Source organism: Podarcis tiliguerta (assembly GCF_965153285.1).
Source record: "Podarcis tiliguerta genome assembly, chromosome: 6".
Lineage (NCBI taxonomy): Eukaryota > Metazoa > Chordata > Lepidosauria > Squamata > Lacertidae > Podarcis > Podarcis tiliguerta.
The window spans coordinates 48,754,805-48,771,584 of NC_139539.1; the positions used below are offsets into that span (position 1 = coordinate 48,754,805).

General features: G+C 40.3%; 1 protein-coding gene across 25 annotated transcripts in view; it reads left to right on the plus strand.

Annotated features, from left to right (window-relative positions):
* The window catches only part of PTPRF (protein tyrosine phosphatase receptor type F), a 457,928-nt gene that overhangs the window by 293,243 nt on the left and 147,905 nt on the right, over positions 1 to 16,780 (plus strand). The window lies entirely within an intron of this gene.

Here is a 16,780-nt window from a genome sequence, read left to right on the forward strand (position 1 = left end):
AGAACAAAGTAAAACACCCAAGTATAAAAACAAAAGTTTCATATGCCCAAGATGAGCCAAGGTGCTTCAGAAGCCTAGGGCAAACGTGAGTGCCAAAAGGATTTATCATTCAAGCCACAGATAATTCAGACATTACTTCTGCATAGTTCATTGGTTTGGCAGTATCCCATCCTCCAAAGGAGAGCAGAATTAAATGAAGGGGAGGGAATCCCAAGGCACAACAGGGAGGAGTGTAGAACAAATAGATAGAGGAAGAATGCTTGTAAAATCATGCAAAATATATATATTAATAGCCATGTTCTCTCCCTGCATGTAAGTAAGGAAACCAGCACTTCTCACAACATGATTAACTTCTTGCTGGTGGTATAAAGGCATTGGCTTCTTTCTGGTTGTATAAAGGAATTGATCATCCTTTTATTGTTGTGATCCCTCTGCAGCCATTTGTTTTACTTGCCCTCTTTTCCCATGGCAATTTTAATTCTAATTGGTGCTTTTGTGAAGTGTTGGACTGCAAGGAGGGAAGATGTGTATTTCTTGGAGACAAGGTGATGTTTGAAAATAGCATTGAAACTGAATGTCTGGGACAGAGAGACTAGCGCTGGTGGCATCATCTAAGAAACATGGAGGGGGGGTGGAAGGAAATGCCAGCAGCTCTGATCCTACCATGTTTTAATGTACATTGTATTAGAAAGGGAGATATGGGAACTTGCCCAGAAAAAGACACTTACTGATAGCAAGGAATGGTTAGGAGACTCTTTGCAAATGCCTTCCTGTAGCATTCCTAAATTACAAAGTCGATATAAAAGGTAAAGGGTAAAGGACCCCTGGACAGTTAAGTCCAGTCAAAGGTGACTATGGCTCATCTCGCTTCAGGCCGAGGGAGCCAGCATTTGTCCACAGACAGCTTTCCGGGTCATGTGGCCAGCATGACTAAACTGCTTCTGATGCAGTGGAACACTGTGACGAGTGCCTGAGTGCACGGTATAATAGATATAATTCATCCCCAAGACACCACTTGGCTAATGTAAAAAGACTTTCTCCTCATCTTAGTCAAAATGCAGCCCAGTGAAGTAGCTGTACCATGATAATTTGGATTGTCAAAGCTTTAGCATGGAACATAATAAACTTTTGTTTCTTAGTTTTCTTTTTATAAATCTTACTGGTATTTGATATAACCTTTGTTGATGTTGCACTCCAGATGCATAGCGCATTTTGCAGCAGTTTTCTTAACATTACCCCTCTGTGTTTAGTTCATTTAGGATTATTCCATTTTCTAGTGGCAGGGAGATGAAGCTGCTACAGGGGCACCAGATCATTTCATGACAATGAGAGATGTGCAAATCTGGATCCCAATTTTTAGATCCTATGCTGCATTCACTGGACAATTCTAGCTCCGCAAATAGTTCCCTGGCACCATGGGATTCACATGGGGAACAATAAATGTACTATCTTGGTTCAGCTATTTTGCAATATGCTTAAACATAAAAGCTTTAGTTTCACAAGTGACTCCGACACACTTCTGCTCATCTACATAAGCATATGGTCTAGTATCAAATTGTAAGCTAAGTTTTAATGAAAGAGGCAGCGTCCAGTCATTCAATTGGGTACTACATGGTGACCCAGCTGAAGCCTCTACTACAGAGCCTTCCAAACTTTTCATGTTAGTGACACATTCTTTAGACATGCATCATTTTGTGACACAGTGATTCAGTTTTACTAGCAAACTGGAAGGTTAAACTAACCCCTTTCCAATCCTGGGAGAAGCATGGGGAGCGTTTGCGTGACACACCCACAGACTGCAGCCGACACACCAACATGTCGCGACACACAGTTTGGAAAGCTCTGCTCTACTATATTACCCTTGTGATTATGGCTGATGAAAACTATATTTACACTTTTTGATGAAACTCCATCTACGCTACACATAGGAAGAAGCTCCTTTTCTTTTGTTCTTCTTTGGCGATCACTCGTAGCCAAGTAAGATTGTCTTCCATAAACACGGTTTTAACAATGAGCCCACAGGTGACTGTGGAGGCCAATTCTGAATCCACACGTCCTTCCACAGTGGGGACATTGGTTTGCAGGTGGGAGTTGATCACGGTGTGGATTTGCCAAGCATGCCTTCCTCTTAGCACGTTTGAAAGCAATACTATGATTGGACTGATATGGTTTGGCTGAAGGATTTTCTGGCCTATTACAAGCCTCTCCCTTCTCACCCTACAACTCTCCACAGCTTATAAAAATCAGGAGAAAAGTTTATCCTCTGCACTTCTAAATGCAAACCTTAGTTGTTGTTGGTCCCCCCCCCCCCCACCGAAAGAGGTTTTGCTGTGGTACTCTGGCAGTACATTATAGGTAGCCTTCATTATTCAGCACTAACAATGCGCCCATGCTGGGAATATATGTCAAAATTTTAATAGGAGACACAAGAAGACACTTGGAGGACCTTAGAGGAAGGAATAGTCAGGTGCTCCATGGCTCTAGGATAACTGGGGGCAATTGGCAGGTAGGTCACAGGGACTAACCATGCTACTACATGTCAGCAGCCATTTTTGTTTCTTATGGATATTGTTTCCTATCTGGATTCAGGTCTTGCCTGAATATTTCGTAGTTTCCCAAGAGAGCCTAAGTAGTCAGTCTCCCTTCTTCTGCAGAAAACGCAAATGCTCCTTAAAACAGATTCATGGCCTTCCCTCTTAAAGTGATTTAGCAGAATTTCAAATTGTCATTTAAGCTGATCTGCAACAACTTTACTCCATGTGCACCTCCTGCAGCAGGGGCCAATCAATGTGCCCTCAATGTGTTAGTTGTACTTCATATTCTTCTGTAACACAACTTGCCTCTGAAGGTGGTGAGTCTATTCATTACACCCTGTATAATACAATTGACTACAAGTGCTTAAAGTTGGTGACAGTGTTATAAATCAACAAAAGCTGATCGGAATTGAGGCTGAAATAGCCCCGTAAATATGGGCCATGTAATCCATTATTGGAAATAGTTTTAACAGCCATCTTTAGCCAGTTTCCTCTAAAACAAGGCACATAATAATCTGATGATAATAATGATAAGCAGCCCCAGGGATAGTATGGATCAAACCTGGCATTAGCTTTCAGAAAGTATTTATTACAAGGCTTTGCCGTCTGTGCCACATCCCTTGTGTGCTATTATCCTGTACTGCTGCTTTATATCAAAGTTATGCTTTGGGTCTTAGTAAAGAGTTGCCTTTGAACATGTTTTCCAATATAGCTTTTGAGAGAGAATGCCAGATCCAGCTCTCTTGATATTTCCAGACAAGGTTTAGATCTGTGTTTTTAACACCTGAAAATCCAATGGACTGGAATAATTTGCAAGTATTCTTGTAAACATTATTTAAACACAGGATTAGGTAAACAAGTGGGGTGGAGCACTGTGTTAGAGATCTGTCGTGCCAACTTCATAGCAACCCTGAAATCATGTATCTGACCTAAGGAAATTTCAACTCACTCTGTATCATAATTTTCAAGCCATTTTTAAAGCAGGAGGCTGAAGTCTTTTGTAAAGTCACGAATACACGGCAAAGATAAATCCTTGATTAGTGGAAAGTTGACTACTCCCTGCCAATAGTAGATTTTCCAATGTGATTGATTCTGAAGTCTTTGTGCAGCAGTGCCCTTTTTTTGGCCTCTGTTAAAAGTGGAGAAGCTGAAGAATGTTGTTTTGACTGATTGCAGCATGGAGCATAAGCACAGAGGCCTGCTGGATCAGGCCAGAGGCCCAACTAGTGCAGCTTCCTCCATCCTGCTAACATCCATGAAGGACTATTTTAGTGTGCTTTCCCTGGGGCTGCTCTTGGAGATTATCTGAAATTGCAACTAGTGCAGATTGATAGGAGCAGCAGGCTGATATAGAAATATTGCAATACAATAAATAAACAAACACTGTTCTCACAGTGGCCCACCATATGCTTATGGGAAGTCTGCAAGCAGGACATCTCACAACTGCACTCTGGCCTCTTGTGCTTCCCAGCTACTGGTATTCAGATGCATATTGCCTCCAACAGTAGAGGTGAAACATAGCCACCACGGCTAGTATCAACTGATTTTTCTAAACCCCTTTTAAAGCCACCTGAGTTGGCAGTTTTCACTACTTCTTGTAGTAGGAAATTCAGTTGCTTTGGGATAGCCAACCTCCAGATGCACGGCCAGTTCTAAGGAATGATGGGAGTTGGAGTCCATCAACATCTGGAGGGTACCATGTTGGCTACCCCTGCCATAGTTTATCAATGTGCTGTATGAAGAGGAATTATGGGCTCTCTTATTATGATAGAGGAAGAAAAAAATTATATCTATCCACTTTCTCTGCAGCATGCATAATTTTATACAATTCTTATGATGTCCCCCTTTGCTCACTTTTCTTCAGCTTTAAAATGCCTCAGTTCCCATACTTTCCAATTCCTCCAAGCCTCCCTTCTGCTGGAACAAGTGCTACTTTATTATAGGTAGTGACAACTGGGTTTTCTAGAAAGAAACCACCTGAGGATGCTTAGACTTCAAGGACATTTGATGCCATAGGAGCCAGTTGGTGCACAATGCGGAAATGTGTACTGAAGCCTCCATCAGCAGATGCTTCCTCCCTGCCTACACAGTGTCTAATACGGGTGTCTATAGCTAGAGAGTGATTCCAGCACTCTCCTCCTCCCCTTGCCATGACCTGCATATCCAATCTGGAGAGTTGTGCTTGTTTTAGTCACTTGCCACATACAAAGTGAGCATCTAGCTGCTTTTGGACAGCACCTAGGTCAGGGGTCAGCAACCCACGGCTCCGGAGCCGCATGTGGCTCTTTTACACCTTTGCCACTGCTCCGGGGCAGATACTAGCGAGGGAATGAGGCACATTGTGCACCCCGACACTTCCCACTGTGGCGGGCGCTGTACTGGCTGTGATGTCGCATGGTGGTGGTGCGTGCGTTAGTCACGCACCGTCCTGACGTCACCTTCCTGCCCGCTGTCAGATCGCGGCTCCAGAGATATATTTGTTTTAAATGTCGCAATGGTTTTGTGGCTCCCAGTTGTTGTTTTCTTCGGAAACGGGTCCAAGTGGCTCTTTTTGTCTTAAAGGTTGCAGACCCCTGACCTAGGTTGACAAAAATATTTGGCTTGCTGTGGCAGCCAGGTTTGTGTTCAGTGGCTGTGATTTCCTACTGTTCATTGCAGAAACTGATTCGTGTTCTCTGAATGGTATTAGATGTTCCACCTCTTACGATTCCATTTGGTTTTTTGAAAGGGTTAGTATTACCTTAGGAAATAAATGAGTATAAGGTGAGATTTCTGGCCCTCACAGTGGCACTTCATGTTGGTTTTGAGCTATGCTCAGAAATGCTTTTCTTCCATGTTCTCATAAATTGTGGTATTCCTTGCTTGTAAATTGTTATCTAAACTGAGTGCTCTGTAGGAGACTCTGTTGTTTGAGAACTTGTAAGAACTGGACAGTTGGGCACCACTATGGTTAGGGTTGGGCAGAATGATGATAGATGTGTCTGAGAGCTCAGTAAGACACAGGCTGATCTTGCTTACATACAAAATGAACAGTAGGAACTGTGTCCTCTCCCAGAACAATCAGTCAGCAAATGCTTCAAAATCCAGAAATAGGGCAGCCATCAGGGCCAAAACTCATATATTTACAAGAATAGGGCTTGTTCCACTCCTTGTTGGTTGTGCCTTTCTAGTAGCCATAGGACTAATTCCAATCTAGAAAGCTGAACAGATGAGAAATCTATAATATCTTCACATGACTTTGGTGAACAAGATTGCTCTTGTGTTTATAAGCCTGCGTAGTGTATTGGCAAGGGTACTGAACAGAGACCTGGGATACCGGGCTTTAAATCTCCACTCAGCTATGAAGCTCATTGGGTCAGGCACCATCACTCAACCTAACCTATCTCACAGGGTTGTTGTGAGGATAAAATCAGGAGAGGGAGAGCCATGTATACTACCATGAGCTCCTTGGAGGAAAGGTGATAAATGCAATAATAAAATTCAAAAATATTGTAAATAAAATTTTAAAATAGCAGCAAACTCCTATGCATAAAGAATTGTGAACAGTAGGGGTAAGGCATGACTTCTGCCTACCCACAGTACTGCCTAACACTGCATGCCTTTGTGCAAATGCAGCCTTAAATCTCACATTTCCTATTGATGGAGATTTTGAGACCCTGCACTGTGGAACATTCCTATTCTCCTGAAGCATAAAAGTAGGGCTTGTGTATGAAACCTCTCTTCTTTGACAGCAAAAAAAGAGCAATGTAAAATTGTATTAAATTCCCTTGCTGCATTCAGTGACTGGACTGTACGACTGGAGCATGAACACAGTTTAAAAATAGCTTCCACATACAAACAAATAAGATAGCACCGGGGGGTAGTGTAGAGCTTATTGCAGAAATATTTTACTTTGAGCTGCATGTTACAGGTGGACTTTATATGCAAATGAAAGCTTGTAAACTGCCTTGGGCAGGCACTGTCAAATAGCCAAAAACTGTGCAAGCGAGTCCCAGTGAGTTTGATGGGACTACCATAAGTACATTTGCTTAGTTGCATCTTTATGGTGAAAGACCTATCAGACTTGGGTTATTCAGTTAGATCTTTCCAAATATCAACTTGACAGTTCCAGTCAGAGATAGTATTTTATTTCACAGGCATTGTATGTTGTAATGTGCATATCTCTTTCAAATTTAAGCACCTTTATCCTTACTGGGCACCTTTATCCTTACAATGACCCCAAATTAATTCAAAATATTTTGTACATCTTTTGTTGATGTTTCCAAATCAAGGCCTTTGGGGACTCAAGAACAAGTCTGGCAAGGTGAGGCTGCATATGTACATGGTCATCATGTAAACCTGTCTCAATCTTCAGATCAGCACCAGAAGCCATGCTTTCTGGCATTTTGTTATTGGAAATTCCGACTGGTGAATAATAGGAACAGAGCCTTATTGATGGTGCTGTTGCAGTTATGTGATTCTCTCCCCAGGGAGATCAAACATGCAGCTTCTCGCCCTGCCTTTAGATAGCTTTTCAAAACCTTCTTTGTATGCTTTCTGCTATTGTTATTTTTTAAAACCCTCCCTACTTCATTCTTGTTTTAGTGCTGCTGTGTGTTTTGCCTTTGGTATTTTAGTCTGATTTTATTGTTCAATATATTTAGTTTTTATATTTGTAAACGTCTTTGATCGCTTTGGTAAAAAAAGGATAAAACTTCTCATATTCCTCCCAGTGTTGTGAGGGTGACCTTGGCAATGTGCTTATGTTTGAAGGGGAAGTACAGGATATTACCATCAGCGATGGGCTCTGCCTATTGCCCAACAGTAGATACATTAATAAGCAAAATATTGCTTATTATTAGTATATTAATATTAGAAATGACAAAATGCACATATTTGTTCAGACTTTACAGATGCAATACTGATTTCATATTCTGTTTGGAGGAAAGCAGGAATGAATAAAGCAGTGTTAGTTTACAAGTAGGTTTTAGAAAGTTGAGAAAATTTATAGGTGGATTCCACTTCAAAACTTTTGAGAAGTGCTGTTGTAGATATCACCATGATCTAGTTTTGGCTAAGTGTTTGCATTTCTGTAGCTATTGTCTCTGTGTTTGGGCTCATCCAGACTTCCTTTTGCACTGTTCTTTCTAGGCACAGATCCACACTTTAAAGCTCCATGTCCAAACATTTGTGTGGGTTTTTTTGTTTTGTTTTTTGTCCCAGTGCTTTCACGGGACACATTTTACCACTGAATTGGAGAAGATGGGAGTCCACTGAAAACACAAATGCCATTTGCTCTGATTCAGCAGAAAAACACGGCTTTTCCTCGGAAAGCGCTGGGACAAAAAAGGAAAAAAAACCTCTCAAAAAAACCTTACAGTGCTTTAAAGCTTGGACCCAGGCCTAGAAACACAGCACAAAAGGCATTCTTGATGAGCCCTTTGTTTTAGAAGGCCAGGTGTGAATAAAAAAAATTCAAAATTATGTAGTTTGATACTGTGGCACACATTTCACAAGTATCGTATATCTGTTTGCAAACAAAAAGGCCACCAGTTTCCTGTAGCAAAGTAAGTCTGGGTATGCTCAATACCTGGATGACACGCCCTTCTACTTCTGTGGTGGAAGAAAGGTGAGATACAAATGTAAATAAAATAAGCAAAACCCTTATCTGTGAGGGAGAACCATTCATAATCCCTGGATCTTTATTTTGGCCACTGCTTTCATAAGTACTGAACTTGAGGATCGGATCTAGAGTACAAACAAACATGAAGCAGTCCTTGGGGTTCAAACTGAAAACAAAACATTAGCATTTTGTTCAGTGTTTCTTTATGTCATGATGAATAAGCCATGGTTTTATGCTGCTGCTGTGATTCACTCAATAATAGCTCTTCTTTTTTTGCTCTTGAAAGGTGTTAGCAAACAAATAAAATAACGATTAAGCACTTGGAAGGCTACATTTTCAATTTACTCTATATGCGATGCTTCAGTTTTTTGTGGTGTTCAATTTCTTTGCTATTACAAGGAGAAACTGTCATTTCAGAGTTGAACATTTGCTATAAAAGGGCATGGTCTGAAAGTGTGTGGTTTCTTGGCAAAATATCTAGCTGAGTTTGTTAATGAGGAGAAAAGGGCATATTCTACTGCTGCTATTTCTCTCAAAAACAATATATTTCTTTTAAAGAAAATTGTGCATGGCCTGTAGAATTGCTGCCCACATTGTAGTCTGGTTTCTGTAAATAATTTTTTTTGACGCAGCTGTGAGATGAATTGCTGAAAGCTGTCTGTTTTGCATGTATGGTATGTAATTATTACTTGTCCTAAATGCAATTATGTGATTGCCTATAATGTGTGAAGTTAAGATTTTGAAATATTCAAAACAATGAAAATTAAAAAGCTGGAAATGTAAATATTTGAAAGTCATATTTCTAAACAAGCCATTATTACTATAATAAGTGTACTTGCCTAGCTAACTAGGAGATTCCTTGATGAGCTGACTGGCTGAGGGCAAGGATCCAGGGCTGCTTGCTAGAGTTAGTCACAACAGCAGTGGATCTATTTAACACTCTACACTGCTTTCCATGCTCCCCAGAAGTTTCATTGTCATCCCCAAACACTAATTAGAGAAACATTCATTCCAGAAAAACAGTGGGTTAATTTTACTTTATACTGTATATCCTGAATTCCCTGATGTGCAATGAATCTGCATATGGAAGGAGTTCTATCCAATATGGGCCAAAATATGGACGTTGCCTCCGCAGTGGTGGAGCTGGACCAAAGCAGGTGAGTACATTAGGCAGTAGCATTTTTTTCAGGAGATTCATTTAAGGAGAAGGAGGCGGCTATATTGTTTACCATAGCAGGAGGGATATGTATAAGGGGATGGCATGGATTTTAGAGATAAGAGGTGATAAATCTATGTCATTCTCACCTGGAGTACAGAGCGTTTGTGGGCACCTTATCATAAGAGGCCAAACCCCATCACCAGGGCTGGATTACAATTACTACAGAGCCAGGGATTATCCTATCAAACTCACTACTCTGATTCCCTAGATGCTGTCCCAGTGTGTAGTACTTAATATCAAGTAGCTACCACCACTTTATCACATTATTTACAACCAGACAGATAACAATGCCTGAATATCTAAACCTGGCACATTTACTTATTTCAACTGATTATTACAATTTCTTGGTCTGCTAAAAAACCCCCTCTATATACCGTAATTGCCAGGCAGCAAAAGGCACAGTGGCAGGCTAGCATACTCGAAGAATAATCCCAGGACACAATCTGGAATGCTTAGCCAAAAAGAATATTAAGAGAAACAGGTAGCTAGACAATATAAAACCAGGCATTCAAGAGATAAAAGAAAGGTAAAAGCTATATTAATCAAGCATTGACTTGGATATAGATAGGAGGATTCAGGAACAGGGTAAAAAATCCTCAACTTAATTAGCAGGTTCCAGGGATTTTGAGTCTATTACCCTTGATGACATATTTAGTCTTGTTCAATAGAGCAAAACCAACTTCTCCTCTTTCAAGCATGCGGCATTAAAGTCTCTAACATGATTACTGAAAATCCATGATTGAAGCCAGTGGACAATAAGGGTCATGAAAATGATGACATAGGAATCCAGGTGGATAGATATGTTTATATTAAAGTGCTTCAAAACACAAAAATTGAATATAAATTTAAATACAAGGTAGACCAATTTACAACAGGTTTTGCTTGCTGAAATTGGAGAGAATCTTAACCTTTCTACAGGCACAAAACAGATGCAGTGTAAACTTTATGATGATAAATCAGTGATTTCTTGTTGGAATTTTGTCCATTATCATTTGTTAGACCATTAATTAAAGAGAAGATGAGGTCCTATGTATTCAATATTAGCAATTGTCTGTATAAACTGATAAATCTAATAGTAGAAAATATGGCTATGATTTGATTCAAGAGAGATATAGAAGTTAATCTGTGGAATAAACTATACCCACATTTCTACATGATACTAGAAGGTACTGCATCCTTAGAGTAAGTATACACATGTAACTTTGGCCCATTTGCCCCATCCAGCTGTTATTCTCTGTCTTTAATAAATAGAGTAGGCTTGATGCTGTGTGGTTATCAGATGAGTTAAAGTGATCAACCTCAGGATATTGACTATATAGAATCAGAAGTCCTTTTTTTTCATTTTGTCAAGGAACTTTTGAATTGAAGCAGGTATTATTGTACTTCCCTGGAAAGTAAACAACTTGGAATGTGTTTGCTTGCAGCTCAGAATGACTGAGGTCAAAGTCGTGATAGCCAGATTAGGACAAATGTGAGCTTCCAGTAGTTGGGCACATGCCTTGAGTACATTTAGGGATAGAGTCAACTAGGACTTCTATCCTAGTTGGTAAACAGTTACACCAACACCCACACCCACACCCACACACATAGCCATGAAAAACATGAGGGGACTACTGCCAAAATGGGATGATGTAAACACAGCCATATCTCCAGATAGCCAGGCTGACAGCCACACAAATAATTTTTACTGCTTTCCTCCATTCAGGTTTTTCAGTATAACCAGATAGGGAAGCTCTAGCAGCCCAGCTTGCACCAGCTCCTACTGACTGTGAGGCAAGGCAAATTGTCATTTCCAAATGAGGCTTTGCTGCTGGCTCTTTTAGAGAAGCTCTTTTTTGTTGGGTCAAGGATTTGGGGCCTCTTAAAATCGCAGATGACTGTTAAAGCCCTGAGCTGGAGTTCTGAACTTCAGAGAGAGATTTTCTCTTAAAAGTGCTGTGAATTATTATGTTGCTTTCCCCCACATTGCATTGTGAATAGATTACCTGAGGTTTTGCCCTTCTCGTGAAGCCATAGACTTTTCCTCAGAAAAAGAATAACAGCTTGCAACTTAGCCAGCCCATCATATGTCTGTGTTGCTGTGAACTGAAGAGAAATACTGTGAGAAATGAAAAGGGGGAAATGTTTTGTGCTTCAGGGAGGAGGTACTGTAACAGGCAATGGCAAAAAGCAAAAGAAATTATTCACAGCACTTTAACAGAAAAGGTCTCCAAAGACTAGAATTCTTAGACTTCAGGCTTTTACAGAGAGTTCGGATTTGCGAATGAAACCGTTCTTTGACTAAACCAAAATAGCTTTTGTAGAGGACATACGTGCACAACAGAGATTAACGCCAGGGAGAGCAAGTCAATTAAACTATGGGAGACACAGAGGAATGATGTGTTTGTCAAGGCTGGTTCCTGGGGCTCTTCACTGCTTACACCCTCAAGAGAATCTGCAGAGTCTTCCTCTCTAGGCCAGGCCAAAATCAGCCAATGTTTTTGTTCACAGAAAGCTTGTATTGATGCTTAGTGCATCATTAATAAATTATATTGCCTTGCCAATCCTTCTAGACAGTGGATTGCAACTATAGACCGTCTGTTAGAATTGGCACAAACTGACCTACCACCAGCAGAGTATGTTTAACAGTGAACAGGTTTTTTGAGCTTAACAGCGAAGTACTAAAAATGTCAGCTCACAAGTAAACCCTATTGGCTTCAGTGGGGCATACTTCAAGGTAAATGGATATTGGATTGCATGCAGACTCAGCAGTGCAGAGAATGTTTAAAAAAACACTCATGACCCTCTTCCCAATTATTTTGTCCTACTTGTACAATTCTTGAAAGAATGGGGGAAGGGTGATTAAATTTGATGTGGGGGATCTCACGCCTGGGGGCTGAAAGTGGGCCAGGCCAAGGGCTCTCTATCTGGCCTCTGAGACTCTCCTTAGGCCATACTGTTTACCAGTCTCAAGTGTTTTTGCCTGACTGGAATGTGCCCTTGAACTATGATAATGCCTCCAGCTTGCCTGGATGAAGAGAGATGTGTGGATGGTAATTTGTTCAGAAGCTTACTCATTATTTTGTGACATTCCTAATATATGCCTTGCTGTTGATTTTAGATTAGTAGTAGTAAACGTATTATGGTGCAGTGTGGAATCAGCTCATAATTTACCATCTTTCTTGAAAAATTCTCAGAAAAATGTTCATATTTTTCAAAGAATTATATCCCAGCTCAAAATAATAATGTCAGCACACGTCCATTGGAGCCTTATCATTTTCATCTGTTTTTCCTTAAAGTTCTGTATACTGATCACAGCACGGAGTTGTGCATTCTGCATGATATCGACACAGTTAAGAAAAATTCACAAGCTTCGGGGGTAAGAGTGCTGTGCAATCCCTGAGTTTGTTTGTCCAAGCTTAGTGAAGCTCCCCGGTCCAAATGAGCTGGCGTTTAGGCTTCTTTCTTTTTATATACTCTTTAAGAACTTTTCTCTAGCATGATGTGACTAATAAAACCCCTGCCGCCAGCTCTAACTGCAGACACCAGTAAGACCCCTGCCCTAGTCCTGCTCTCCGGTCTAATTATTTTCATATTGACTAGGGAGTTTTGAGCAGATAAGTTCATGGATTGCCGAGTTGCCTTGCTCCCCAGGCTTGGGTAGCTATGCCATATGGAACTGCACATTTCCCTTTAAAAAAATGTTCTTAAGGGCTTCTGCGCAAGTCTGCCTGAACTATCATTAATAGTACTTGGACTAACCACTCCCCCGGCAAAAAAATCTCCACTTTATTATTTATTTGCAATTTGTTTAGTACAGTTGAACATACCTTGGCACAAATACTTTACAAACCTGCCTGGACAGTCTTAATGGTGATCACACATAGGTAGAATTTTATTTTACATTTCAATCCAAAGAATTTCTCAGGGAAATGATGCTCAGTTTGTAATATAATCCAGAAGAACCAGTACCATGAAAGATGTAATTATGGACCCTACAGTGACATCACTTGGTAAAATATAAAATTAACAATACAAAGTCACAAAATATTGTTTTCTGCTGAACTGAAAACTTGTTATAGTCTGATCTTGTCTTTCCTTATTGCTCCGTGGTCTGTTTTGAATCCCACGATCCTCTTTCCTGCTTTTTTGTTGCCTCTCTGCTCATTCCTTCCTTGTAATAATTACACATAGATTCTAAACCTCTGATAGAGTTTTAACAAAAAGATTTGTAAATCTCTGATCTAATAAAAATTAAGTTGATGTTTTACCTATAATTTGCCTTTGTGACTGATAGTTGTTGGCATAGTGTGACCCTGATAAACCTATCTTTCTGTCTCAGCCGTCTTCTTGTTGCTGCAAACAGACACAAATTACCCTCATTTGGGGGGGGGGGGCTTCATTGTTGAAATCAATACAACATGAATGGAAAAACTCAAATTATTAGAACTCTATTTTCCTCTTTTCAGTAATGGTGCTGGGAAGAATTGATTGAGCTTTGGTGTTGCATTTTAAACAGCCATTCCCACGCAGTTTGTTCATATATATTTTTTCTGGTGCCTTCTTTTTTGTAGTGAAACTTCAAGACCCATTTATGATGAACAAATACAAATGGCAATCTTGAATACTGCTTGTGGTGTTTGGTAATGTAAGACCTCTCATCATAGCTATTACCTTAGCTGTATGATAATGGAAATAGCTGTGCTTGGGAACCAAGAATTTATTACAGCAACAGTGCACTACTATGCTGTGCATGGGTGTTGGTTTGCTAAAGGCAGCGTGGAGACTGATAGAGATGGTATTGCTGTTGCATTGAATTGATAAAACAGCACCATTCACCATACTTCACTTGCTAGGCAGGAGTAACTGGCTTCACAAATATAAGATGGGGGACACATGGTTTGCTAGTAGTACATGTGAAAAGGATCTAGGGGTCTTAACATGCTTAACATGAGTCAACAGTGTGATGCAGTAACAAAAAAGGTTAATGCTATTCTAGACTCCTTCAACAGAAGTATAATGTCCACATCAGGGGAAGTAATAGTACCACTCTTTTCTGCCTTGGTCAGACCACACCCGGAATACTGTGTCCAGTTCTGGGCACAATTTAAGAAGGATGTTGACAAGCCGAAAAGTATGCAGAGGAGGGCAAATGAAATGACCTGGCACCTGGAAACCAAGTCATATGAGGAATGGTTGAGGGAGTTGGTAAGTTTAGATTGGAAAAGAGGAGAGTGAGAGGCGATATGATAGCTATCTTCAAATATCTGAAGGGCTGTCACATGGAAGATGGAGCAAGCTTGTTTTCTCCTGCTCCAGAAGCTTGGATCCAAAACAGTGGTTTCAAGTTACAAGAAAGGAGATTCTGACTAAACATATGGAAAAACATTCTGACAGTAAGAGCTGTTTGACAGTGGATTGAACTCCCATGGGAGGATGTGGACTCTCCTTCCTTGGAGGTTTTTAAGCAGAGGTTGGATGTCTATCTGTCATGGATATTTTAGTTGAGATTCCCACATTGCAGCATGTTGGACTAGATCAGGGATCTTTCTAACTTTATCATTCTATGCTAGGTGTACTGTAGATTGGAAAATACCAGCCAAGCGAGGGGAGAAGCTATTTTATCCTGAACCTGAGAGAATTAGAATAGACTTTGCATCCCATCTTCCCAGCCTTGCTCAGAACAGTGCAGCAAGCCACAAAGAGGATAATAGAGAAATGTCCACGTTTTCAAACCTCAGTAACCATGTTATTTGGTGTCAAAATATATATGACACAGTATTTCATTAGCCATGTAGTTCTTTTTTATTATTCAACTCCTCTAAGTCTTGCTGAGCATTTGAGATTGCAACTGGGTCTTCTAGGAGGGAGTTCCATAACGGTTGCTCAGGAGCTGTATGTAAATCTCAAACTTTATTTCGGTTACCAACCAGCATAAGATGAATCATACGGATAAACTGAGCTTAAAACAGGTAAGGGATAAAAACTAGTAGTAAAAAGGTGATTATATCATACATAAGTTACAAAGAGACAAACAAGGACAAACGGTTAAAAGCGACTATAAGGGCGGGAGCGTGAAGGAGCACAGGTCTTGCATTTTGGGCCTAGTTTGTGGTGCAAAGCATCTTTCAACAAATATCCATCATGGCAGTGCAGAATCTGGCAACTGAGTATGTAAAGGTTTCTTGGCCTTTACACTTGCTAAGATCAAGTGTAGTATCTGACTCTCTATCAGATATTGACACTTCCACTGGACAGTCAAAGAACAACACTAACCGATTAGCAGGCAATTGTTTCCATATTTAATTTATGTCATACAGTCGTACCTTGGTTTTCAAACAAGAATGCATTCCGAAAGTCTGTTTGACTTCCAAAACATTTGGAAACCAAGGCATGGCTTCCAAGTGACTGCATGTGCATATTTTTCCTTTTATGGCTCATTTTCAGATTTTGGTCCCTGGATCTTAGGCATCCATTTTTCAAAGAAGAGGATGAGAGTTTTCTCTCAGCACATCTGAAAGGCTAATAATATAAGATTGTTGAGATGCCTATGATTCTCCAGACTGAGTTATTTCTCAGACAGTGTGACCTGGGATTCTACAGAGGATAGTCTGCCCTCCTGTTTCTCAGTACTATCTGCAGAGAGATGATCTGTTTGCTACATCCGTGTCGTTTTCAACTAACTCTTTGATTTGATTGCTGATTATGGTCAGATTACTTTAAAAATGTTCTGGAATTTTCTGAAATGAGATTCTAGCCCAAGTAATAGGTTACCTGTTATTTTCTTTGGTATTTGTGACCCCCATCTCATAGTGTGTTGATTAGGTTCTCCCTTTTCTCATTTTGTGGCTATGTTCGTTTCTTCTGGTCTAGTTCCCGTTATATTTTGAAGCGACCATTAGTAAAGAGCCTGACCAATAGATCAGGGTCAATCCATGATCAGCTAATAGATAAAACGATTTTGTTGGGGAGAGAACAATGACTTACAGAGAAATCAGTTAAGTGAGCTCTCACAATATTTCAGGCAAGGTGGGGAGGAACAGAGTTTTGTCCAAATGTCTCCTGGCATGTTTGAGTAGAGCACAGGTGAGGACCTGCAGCCCTCAGCCTAGTTGCACACAGCTGAGGGGAGCCCTCAGGGAACTGGGGCTGTTTCTTCAATGTTTTAAGAGGAAATGAGAAAATACAAGGGTTGATTTTCATTGTAATGCAATATCTACCATGAATTGTACGGCTGATTCAAAAATCCATTGCACGGTTTGGTTTAGTATTGTAGCCATTTATTGTACAATTCCTAATAAGTGGCTTGAGGCTTATTATGGATTTAATTGAGATGCTCAGGCCATTTTACAGTGCCTCAGGTGTCAAACATCTATTTTCCTGTTTAGCTGGTAACTGTTTCTCAGAGACTAGTATGCGCTAATTACAGATGCATATTGAATCTTT